Consider the following 12,040-nt stretch of genomic DNA (forward strand, 5'->3'; position numbering starts at 1 on the left):
CTGCAACACAGACAATGCACATTTATTGTCTTACGTTTTTCATAAGGGGGTTTGAGGGTCTGGACCCTGGCATGGCTTGGTGGGGTCCCTTGTGTCAACGTCTCACCAAGCGCCGGCTGGGGCGGTGGTCTTGCCTTGGGGTTCAGCTGGAAAGATGCTCTTCCAAGCTCCTACAGTGGCAGAATTCAGATCTCTGTGGGTTTGCTGAACTGAGGTAGGTTCTTACTGGCTGTGGGCTGGAGGCTGCCCTCAGTTCCTTGCCATAAGGGCCTGTCCCCAGGACAATGCACTACGCAGAAGCCTGCTTTATCAAAGCAGCAAGAGGATGTCTTATGCTTCAGAACCATAGAAATGACATCCTATTGCCTTTGCTGTATATTCGCTTGGTGAAAGCTACTCACTCACAGGCTCTGTCCACAGTCAAAGGCACAAGTCCCAGGAGGTGTGGAACAGTGGGGGTCATCTCGTAAGAAAAAGTTTCCTATATGATCACCTTACCAAGTGGTGGATGCTCAGGTGGTCCCAGGTCTTCCACAAGGAGCAATCACAGGCCATCTGAGAGGGAGTCTGTCTGCCACTATACACATATGCATTTATGTTTATGTTTCTATTTACCCATCCATCATCTTTCTTCTTAAAAACCTTGATTCATGCCAGCTGACATGGTGCACACCTGTGATCCCAGTAGCTCAGGAGGCTGAAGCAGGAGGATTGAGAGTTCAAAGCCAGCCTCAGCAACTTAGTGAGGACCTCAGCAACTCAGTGAGACTCTGTCTCAAAATGAAATAGAAAACAGGGCTGAGGATGTGGCTCAGGGGTTAAGCAGCCCTGGGTTCAATCCCCAGTACCCAAACCCTGATTCATAGTGATCCATCTGATTTCACTCAAATGTCACGGAGTCCATTTTGATTTCTTCCCTCTCCACATCTGCAACCTCATCTTCTGACAATGAGGAATTCACTGATTTATTTGGCTGCTCCCCTCCTTCCATGGCCGTCCACCTCCCCTGGATGCCGTTCCCTCTGCCCAGCTCTGATGAGCTGCATTCACCTGCCCCTCGCTTTGGTTTGGATGTGGTCTAAATACGTACCCAAAGGTTCTGTGTTGGAAGCTTGGCTCAACGTGGTGACATTAAGAGGTGGTGGAACAGTTTCTGAGTGGGGTCTGATGGAAGTTGAGTAGGTCATTGGGGTGTGTGCTCTCTCAAGGAATAAATGTATTTATTGTGGCACCCAGTTAGTTCCCTTGAGAGTGAGTGGTTATATAAAGAACAAGACAGTCCCTCCCCACTCTCGGCTGCCTGTCTTTGTCACGTGACCTCTCCTGGCCCACACTTCCCCCGTGATGCCATCTGCCATGCTGTGATGCAGCCAGAAGGGCCTCATCAGAGCTAAGCAGAAACCAGTGCCATGCACTTAGACCTCCAGAACCCTGAGCTAGGTCAACCTCTGTTCTTGACAAATTTCCCAGCCTCAGGCATTTCATTGCAGCAATGGAAAACAGACCTACGTCCCATGGAGGGATGCCTTTGTCATCACACTCTGGCTCTGACATAAACGTTGAGCACCCTGTGTGTGGATGCCCCTCACCCTGTGGGCTCTGGCCCTATCATGTCAGGCTGTCCCCTGGCATGGAGGCCCCCACTATCATGCATGGCTCTGACCCCCCCACACGGCTCACCCTCTCTCCCCACACCAGGCCCACTGTGCCCCAACTCATTCTTCAGGACTGAGTCATTCAGGAAGAGAAGGAACACATTTCTCTTTAATGTTGTCGTTTTCCCTCATTAAATACGATTCCCTTCCTCTCCCCCAACGATGACAGAAGACACAAAGCATACCCTGCACAGATGGCATGAAGTGGGGTGGCTATTCAGTAAATCTGCAGCTTATTAGCTGGAGTTGCAGGATGAACTCTAATGTGTGAAGCAACAGAAAAAAGCAGCACTGGCGAGGAAGGAGAGGAGGAGCCGAGCACCGGGTGTCTGCATCCTGCCTCCACGTCTTCTGGAGCCATCTGCTCTCCAGTCTGAAATGCCCATTCCCCCCCTTGGCAGGAGTTCAGTGCTGCACTTCCTTCAAAGGCCAGCTCACGAGGTCCCTTCTTCCCCAGCGGTCCCTCACCCACCCCGGCCAGCCCTGGTGTTCTCCCTTTGAAGATCCCATACCCTACTCTGCCCCAGGGTGCCCACGCCCCAGCTCTCCTTCTGTCTGACCTTGAGCTGATCTCTAGCTCTTGCACACAGGCACATATTTTTTTTCTTCCTGAACTAGAAAGTTCCTTAAAGATAGACTTCATTGTGGCTTTCGTGCATCTGTCTATGACAGAAACCAGCCAGGCTGTGGAGGGACACCACGTCGGGTGGAGCAGGAAGTGGGGAACCCTTTTCAGACGGGGCGGCCACTAGCGACTCTGTGTCTTGTTTTCTGGTTCATTCTTTTGGTTGAGGGCAAGCGTGGCACGGAAGTGTTCCCTATGTATGTACTGAGCTGCCATCCAGCACTCACAGGAACCGCAGTGTGTCCGGAACAGTGGATCCCAGAATGCGTGCGCCATGTACTCCACTTGTCCCAGAGGGTTGACAATGGCCTGCATGTGAACCTGGAGGGGGCTTGACTTATATCCCTGTGTGTCTGGACCCTGTACAACATACTAACCCCATAACTTAGAGGGTTTTACTGAGTATGAATGTAATTACATTTACAAACCATTGAAAGAAAAGGATCAAAAGTCAAGGTGGCTGGGTGCAGTGGTGCACGCCTATAATCTCAGCAGTTTGGGAGGCTGAGGCAGGAGGATTGGGAGTTCAAAGCCAGCCTCAGCAAAAATGAGGTGCTAAGCAACTCAGTGAGACCCTGTCTCCAAATAAAATACAAAATAGGGCTGGGGATGTGGCTCAGTGGCTGAGTGCCTCTGAGTTTAATCCCTAGTATCACTACCATCATTCCAAAGTAAGTCAAGGTGGTCTTCTGAATCAGAATTGTAGTTCTAAAGACCAGCAGCCTTTGCTGTTTAAGAGTAATGTTGGGGCTGGGCTGTAGCTCAGTGGTAGAGCCCTTGCCTACCATGTGTGAGGTACTAGGTTCAATCCTCAGCACCGCATAAAAATAAAATAAAGATATTGTGTCCACCTAAAACTAAAAAAAAATAAACATTAAAACTAAATAAATAAATATAATAAAGGTATTGTGTCCATCTACAACAACAACAACAAAAAAAGGACAATGTCTATTTCCTAGAATGTCCTGGGTCGTCAGCCTTTACTGTATGGCAGCTGCAGTGTTTAAAGGTTGCTTCTCATGGATCTTTCAAAGCTACTCAGTGTGTGGAGGAGGTGCATGTGACTTGAGTTTCCGACTTTTTATAAAAACACATCAGAAGCTTATCTAATAGTAAGATCCCTAGTAACTATGTAGAGGTTGGATATTAATCATGGTGGCAAAAATATTAAGTAGTTCGACCTCAGTCACTAAAAAGCATCAAATGGCCCTGTGCCCGCCTGGGAGCCCAGTGGCTCAGGAGGCTGAGGCAGGAGGATTGTGAGTCCAAACAGCCTCAGCAACTCAGCGAGACCCCGGCTCTAAATAAAAAAAAAAAAAGAAGAAGAAGAAGAAGAAGGGCCCAGGGATGTGGCTCAGTGGTTACGCAGCCCTGGGGTCAATCAGGGGCGCCAGAAAAGAAGCATCCAGTGTGGGACATCTTGACCTTCTGGGAGTGTAACTTCCCGGAGTCCCTGTGGATACTGTCATTATTTGTTTTCTCTCGTCGATGTTCGTGACACTAATAAGAGTGTGACTCTGGGCTGCGGCGTCTTCGAGTCACATTGTCAGGCTTTGCCTAATCACCCCCATCGGACCCAGAGCGTCGCCTGCCCGCGCACAGTCGCCGCGCAGCGCAGCGCCCCGCCCCCGGCTGCTGGCGGCGTGACAGCGCGGTTCCACTTGGCGGAGCGGTTCCTGGAAGGGGTGGGAGCAGGAGGAATGCGTGTGGGCTGCCAGCGACACGTGAGCCGCCCAGGAGGACGAGCCGAGCACGTGCGCGGGCGACGGAGCCCACACTGCGCCCTTGCCCCTGGGCAAAAACAAAAGACAAGAGACAGCTCGCCGGGGAGAGGGCAATGTTCAGATGGGTCAGCTGTGGCCATCTCTAGAGGATTTTCCCGTCAATTCAAAGCTCTTTTTTTTTTTTTAAGTGGAACATCTGAATCAGCTCCGTAAATAACTGGACACGCCTGTGTGCGCGCTCGCACGCCCTTTGGTTGCCCAGCGAGACCTTAAGGAATCAAACCAGCGCTGTGACTCTGGCTCCGCGGCTCAGGGACGGCTCGGGTCTCCCAGTGCTGTGGTCCCTCCCTGTGCCCAAGGGACGGGCTTCATGCTCAGGACGGGGTTAGCCCCAGGAAGGGCTGTGGCTGTGCTCCTGGTCTTTTGTTTGCTGGATTTCCATTCTACATCAACACTCTCCCCAGGAGGAAGGAACCCGATATAAAGGAGGCTGGGCCCAGAGCAGACAGCGTGAATCTATTCTCCAGCACACAAAGGGCTGAAATGTTCTTTATCTGAGAAACTGAGGTGTTTTGGTTTTTTTTTTTTATGAGAAGACTTAGTTCAAACGGAGGTTCTGTGATGAATTCTTTTGTTTAGCAAATACCCCAGTTGTTTTGGATGGCTATCTCAACCTTCCATGAGCTGGTTTGCTTAAAAAGTTCCACCAATACGGATCAAAATGTTATTGGAAAGTGCTGGAAATGATTGCTTTTTCCTCTGCCAGATTGATTACTAGTTAAAGGAAGGGGCCTGGGCTTTGAAACCAATCCTATCTGAAACCTGCTTCTGTCCCTAAGTAACAGCAGACACATGATTGGGCCACTCTGATCTGATTGGGACACTATTTTATTTGGGGGGGGGGACTATGAATTAAAACCAGGGGTGCTTAATCACTGAGCCACATCCTCAGCCCTTTTTGTATATTTGTTTAGAGACAGGGTCTCATTAAGTGGCTTAGGGCCTCACTAAATTGCTGAGGCTGGCTTTGAATTTGCAATCATCCTGCCTCAGCCTCCTGAGTTTGGGATTACAGGCGATTACCATCCCACCCTGCTGATTTTCAGTTCTGTGTCCATAAAATGGGGTTTATTTTTCCAGCCTCACAGAACTCTCAGTATAGTGCTGGCCTAAAGTGGGTGCTCAGGGAATCAAATGACCATCGTTTTCAGTAATTTCAGAGTCTGAAGCCTGCAGAGGTTGCATGTCTCAAATGGCCATAAAAGGCCAGCATCTCAGACCTGATTCCTTACCTAGGCCAAGAGCAGGACAACAGCCAGCCCCTCTAAAATTCCAGGATCCAGAGTTCAGATTCTACAGGAAGAACTGCTTGACCTTCAAAATCCACTGAATGAACAAAAGGATAATCTGTATGATCTCAGGAGGGATCTGGATAGGCCAATTCAGAGAGAAAGTAGAATGGAGGTGGCCAGGGACTTGGGGTGATGGGGAATCCTTTGCATGACATACAAAGTTCTGGTGATGGATGGGGCTGATGGCTGCATAGCAGTGTGAACGTCCTTAATACCATCGAACTAGAGCTAAAAATGGTTAAAGGGTGAATCTTTATGCCATGCTTACTTTACCACTATTTTAAAAATGAAAAAAAAAAATCCATCTGAATGAAGCAAATCAAGATACATCCCATTGTCGAATACTATGTAACTGTTAGAGGAAATGGGGTAGATTTTATTCTACTGACATGGAAAGATGCCCAGGATATATTGCTAAATAAAAAAAAAAAAGCAATTTGCAGCCATATGTGTGGTATGATACCCGTTTTTTTTTTCCTGCTTGAATTGCTTTACATGTATTAACTAATCTAATCCTATGACATATATCCTGTTATCATAACTTCATTTTTGCAGATGAGGAAATTAAAGCCACAGAGGGGCTAAAGACCTTGTCTCAGGAACCACATCTGGTAAATGATAGATTTTCCATCCAGCTTGGACCACAAAGTCAATTTGACACCTCCTGCCAGGACTTCCCTGGGAGCTTTTTAGATATGCAGATTCTCTGGCCCCACCCCAGACCTACAGAATAAGACTCAAGAACCCCAGTTGATTCTAGTGCACAGTGAAGGCCAAGAAGAGGCTTAAAACATTATGCAGCACAATGTAATAATTAGCCTTGCTAAATTAATGTACTCAGAGAAAAATTTACTTGGAATTCTCTGTGTGGGAGGGGGTGTGTGTGTGTGTGCGCGCGGGTGTTTTAAGGAAGCAGTAAATTCTAGAAACTAGACAAAAATAATCTGTTAACTTGGTTGTGAACCTGTTTATTTATTTATTGCCATTCTGGGGATGGAGCCCAAGGCCTTGCACACGACAGGTATGAGCCAGGTTTATATAGCACTTGCTATATGAAAGGCCAGTCCCCAGCCCTACATAAATAAAGAGAGATGGGGGGGCGGGTTAGAGATGTTTTTCTCTTGAAGTTCCTGCCTAGAGTCTCCTGAATGCAGCCCTTTTTGATATTATCACACCTTAGGAGGTTGACCTCAATTCTGAAGTGTAATACATTCCTTTGGAATGTGGTGAAGTCTAACTAATTTGGGGGTGGGGTACTAGGGATTGAATCCAGGCATGCTTAACTCCTGAGCCACACCCCCAGCTCTTTTTTTTTAATATTTATTTCTTTTTAGGTGTAGATGGACACAACACAATGCCTTTATTTTTTTATGTGGTGCTGAGGACCCAACCTGGGCCCCGCCCATTCTTAGGCGATCGCTCTATCACTGAGCCACAATCCCAGCGCCCCCCTCCCCAGCTCTTTTAATTTTTTGTTTTGAGACAAGGTTTCACTAAATTGCTTAGGGCCTTGCTAAATTGCTGAGGCTGGACTTGAACTTGCAACCCTCCTGCCTCAACCTTCCGAGCCTTGGATTATAGGCATGCGCCACCATGCTGGGCAAATGTGATTAATTTAAGAAGGAATTGTTTAGAAAGCAAATTATGAAGACTTCTAAGGAAGCATATTTAGCTACCTAAATTAGGGCAGTTCCTTTTTAATTTCAAGGATTTTGGTGCATGGATCATTCTGATTATAAGTGAGACGTCAACATTTATTAAAAGACCATGACAATGCTTCACTACTGTAGTACTTAACTAATTGGATAAATGTAGTTTAATGTCCTGGTGTCACCAGAGGGGGTCTGAGGAGGCCCCAGAGAGAGGGACCACAACTCAGGACCAGGGAGTCCTTGACAAATGCCACAGGGAAGCATTTCTAGACATGTCGGATATGGAGGCACAGAGATTTATCTGGAAAAGCAAGGAGCGCACATTCAAGGGAGAATGTGGGCCACCTGAGAAGGAGAGATGCTTTTAGGGTTCCCTTGCTCTTTTTTAAAAAAGAAAATGTGGTAAGGGGTGCATGGGAAGGTATGCGGGATGACATCAGTCTGGTGATCACAAGATGGTTCACTGTGGTCTGGTCACTTCAGTATCCATAGGTTAACTCCCTCTCCATTATCTGATCAATAGATAACATTGGCAAAAGTAACCTAGATCATCAGTTTCTAGGGAAGAACCCTGTGTTATAGGTTTTGTATCTCTTTGTTCAATAGATTCTAAAAATACATATATCAGTGGGCTAATTAACAGTGCACAAGGGCAATTTTCCTACATGGGCGAATTGCAGGTAACTTTCAGATCATGAGTGAAGTTGGGCACAGTGGCCGATGCCTATAATCCCAGCAGCTCTGGATGCTGAGGCAGGAGGACCCTGAGTTCAAAGCCAGCCTCAGCAACTTAGTGAGGTCCTAAGCAACTTAGAGAGACCCTGTCTCTAAATAAAAAAAAAAAAGAAGAAAGAAAGAAAAAGAAAAAGAAAAGAAAATTGGTTGTGGGTGAAGACTTGTAGATTTCCCAGAAATTTGGAAGCAACAGGCCTTTGGAGAGAAAAAAACGGGCTTGGGCAGTAAAGAGATGAACTTCAGCACAAACCTTCCAAATTAAAGTTACATGTTCCTTTTCCTTCCTTTTGTCTCCTTTCTGCCTATTTTTAAAAATTTCTTCTACCTCACTAGAACAAATTTCCTTAGAAACAATTCCATAATTCATACACTTCAATAATCCTACAATGCATACACTTTTCAGATAGTGTAAATCACCCACCATTCCACACCCACCTTTTCAACTGAACTAATTAAATATCATTTTATTAAGCTTTGGATAATATTATGTAGTTATCATTAATCCCTAAACTAAGACGGTTTCTCATTTTCCATCTGTAACATGGGAATGTTAAGGGGTACAGGCAGGGCCCCCGCAGATGGTTGTGCAAGCCAAGACCTGCACATGGGGGCAACATCTCCCACCCGCATGGCTCAGGCCTGCAGCCCTGCCTCAAGCGGTCTTGGGAGGACAAAATAAGTCAATGCATACACAGCAAGTGACAGTGTGCCTAGCACAGAATAAGCACCATTTAAAGGTTTAATATATTTAACAGAGAATTTCTTGATTCAAGCAGTTCAGGCCCTCACGTAAATATTGCAATGAAATTATAACAGAAATGAATTTGAAATGGATGATCTGCTTCCCTCAATCAAAATTGGTTGATCTGATAAATAATCATTACCTTCATAATCTTCCATGGGAAAGGCTAGAAGCTGGGCACAGGGGCATACTACTGTAATCCCAGCAACTTGAGAAGCCGAGGCAGGAGGGTTTGCAAGTTCAAAGCCAGCCTCAGTAACTTAGTGAAACCCTGTCTCAAATTTAAAAAATAAATAAATAAAAAGGGCTGGAGATGTGGCTCAGTGGTTAAACACCCCTGGGTTCCATTCCTGGTAACAAAAACAAAGAAAAAATAAAACCAGAAAAACAACTTATGATACAGAGACAGAATAACATACTCTAATGCTAGGTGCACAAATACAACTGGCATGAATGGCGGTGGCAATTAGCAGAGTGAGCTCTGGCCACACAAATGCCCAACCCTAGGTTGGCAATCCCCCGTGGTGAGACCTTCACCTTAGCCTCAACTTTACCTCATTTTAATTTTTATTTATTTGTTTTTTGGCACTGGGGATTGAACCCAGCAGTCCTTTACCACTGAGCTACATTCCCAGCCCTTTTTAATTTTTAAATTTTGAGACAGGACCTCACTAAACTGCTGAGGCTGGCCTTGAACTTGCTGTCCTCCTTCTTCAGCCTCTAGAGTCGCTGGGGTCATAGGCCTGGGCCATCATGCCTGGCAGCTTCACCTCTGTATTCCCAGTTTCCTAAGTAGCATGGGGAGAACGATAATGGGAACATGGGGTCCTCACCAGTGTGAAGACGAAGCACACAAAGCCTACACTGTTGTTAGTGGCAACTCGCCTGCTGGTTGCTGGCTTTGCATGCACGGGCCACCATGTCCTGAGCCACCTCACCCTGTACGCTCTAGTTTTGATTCTGAACCCTCAACTTGGCCCAATCCGAGACTCACTGCCTTGGGCCACAGCCTGGGAGAAAGGCCAAGTGAGATGGAAGCCCAGGTAGACCAGTTACCTCTTACCTACCAACAATCAGCACCCACTGCTCTCCTGTAGGAAGAACGAAATGGCAATGCTTTGCTCTTCTAATGTCGTACATACTATAAATATCATCAGACGTAAACGTGCATCCGTCCTGGGTTTTTCTTTGTCTCGTTTTCAGTTCTTCATTGCATCTTTAAAGTATGACATTAATTGTTGCCACACTTAGTCACTTTTAAAGGTTGACTTTGTGCATGGTTGCTCATTTGTTCATGAAATGAGTCTGCTGGACCCCAGCTGCGAGGCAGCCGCTGGGCTGAGTGGCAGACAAAGAGAAGGAAGGTGGAGACTGATCCTCAAGGATGCCCAAGTTTGTAAGAAAAACAGAAAGAAATAACAGTAGCACAGAAAGTGCAACCCAGATAAGGACTGGGGCGGGGGGTGGGGGGGGTGGGGGTGGAGCTCAGGGGTAGAGCCCCCCACCCCTTCCATCCTCAGCACCGCTATACCCAGCCCCACCAAAAAACAAAAACAGATCAGCTCAGGGTGCTGGGGTAGATTCCTTAGTTACCACAAGAAGGAGTTTAGTGCCCACAAGCTTTTCCCCACAACTATAAACACATTTGAGTCCTAAAAAAATATATCACGCCCAAAATATGAAAAGAAGATGACAATATCAAGTAGATATTTACGAAGTGTCTGTAAAACGGAACATAATGTCAACCACATGCAAGGTCCCTTAGTAGCTATAAAAGTCATCACATCTGAAAACAATTTGTAAACTAGACATTTTTTTTCACTTTCCTACAATCTCAGGTCTACAAAATTATTGCTGATCTAAACAATTATAAATGGAGATAATTACTCCTAGTCAATTTTCAAAACACTGTAAAACAAACTCTTTCGAAAGTACACCACAAAATGATATTTAATTGGGGATGTGGATACATTTTAATACCTTTAATAGGATACAGGGTGGGGCAACAGCAAAGTCCACCAGTATCCTTGGGAGGGCCAGGGTTACACCATGTTAGCTCCTGGGAATGATGAGCAGTCCAGACTCTTGGGCCAAGAACTGCTTCCAAGTAATGTCTGAGTGGAGTTCAGAAGGGACAGGGACATAGGGACATCAATTTGCTAGGGCTGCCTTAATAAGGTGCCAGAAACTGGTGGTTAAACATAGAAAATCTATCCTCTCATGGGTCTGGAAGCTGGAAGATCAAGATACAGGAGTGGGCAGGGCTGGCTCGTGCCTTGGGTGTGGGTGTGAGTCTGTTCCTTGTCTCCCCCTTGCTTCTGGTGGCTTGCCAGCAACCCACTGTGTTCTTGGCCTGTGGCAGCAGAACTCTGGTCTTTACCTGGCTTTCTCTCCCTGTATCCAAATTTCCCCTTTTTATAGGGACGCCCATCATCTTAAAGAGGCCCCCACCCTTCTCCAGTATGACCTCATCCAAATTTAACTAATTACCTCTGCAGTGACCCTATTTCCAAATATGGTCACATTCTGCAGTCCTGGGGTTTAGGACTTCCACTTGGATTTTTTAGAGACACAAAGCACCCCAAGGCACTGGGTACAGATGAGCGTGGCATGAGGGGTGGGGAGGCACAGGTCAGGACACATCTTGTAAACCTTCTGGCTTTGTGGTTAACGCAAAAGCCAGAATTTTTTGATGTGATATTTAAACATCAAACTGAAACAACAAGACAATCCTCATGGCTCTTTTTCCTCTTCCCACCAGAGCTCCTCTGACCTTGAGTCCTAGAAGCTAGGGAGGAACCAAGAAGAACTGGGGAGGAACCAAGCCCAGCAGTTTATGGAGTCATCCGGGTCACAGGCTCGCTCTCCTGGCACAACCCGAGTTAGATGTGTGTCCAAGTCTCCGCCTTCTACTCACCAAGCTATTTTTATTTGTCTCACTTAGAAAGTATTTTTTTTCAGTTGTTATGGAATATTTGATCATAATTCTTTGGATCCATTTTTTTCTCTTTTTGTACGGAGAGTGGAACCCAGGGCTGCACAGCTACTACTACGTATGTGCTCTGCCACTGAGCCACACCCTCAGTCCAAAATTGGACAGATTTGATTATAGAGTAAAATATAAACTTCTATACTGCAAAAGGCATTTTAAAAAGCTAAAAGACACATGATAGGCTAGAATAAAATATTGACATCATATATTTTGACTAAGGCTTAATAGTCTAAAGGTCCACAAAGAGCTGGAAAGAAAAGAAAAACTCAAAAGGAAAAGAGGTCAGGGCTGGGGATGTGGCTCAGTGGTAGGGCACTCGCTCAGCAGGTGAGAGGCACTGGGTTTGATTCTCAGCACCGCGTATGAATAAATGAATAAAGGTTCATCAACAACTGAAGACACATTTTAAAAAATGGAAAAGAGGCAAACCAGAGGAACAAATTTGGTGTGATAGTAATATAAATGGCAAACAATAAAATGTCTTGCCACCCCTGGGCAAGGTGGCACACACCTGTAATCCCAGAGACTTAGAGGACAAGGCAGGAAGATCACAAGTTGTAGGC

This window comes from Marmota monax, unplaced genomic scaffold (genome assembly GCF_021218885.2).
Source record: "Marmota monax isolate L192 unplaced genomic scaffold, Marmota_monax_Labrador192_F-V1.1 WCK01_AAM20220418_F8-fsc00029, whole genome shotgun sequence".
NCBI classification, from domain to species: Eukaryota; Metazoa; Chordata; class Mammalia; order Rodentia; family Sciuridae; genus Marmota; species Marmota monax.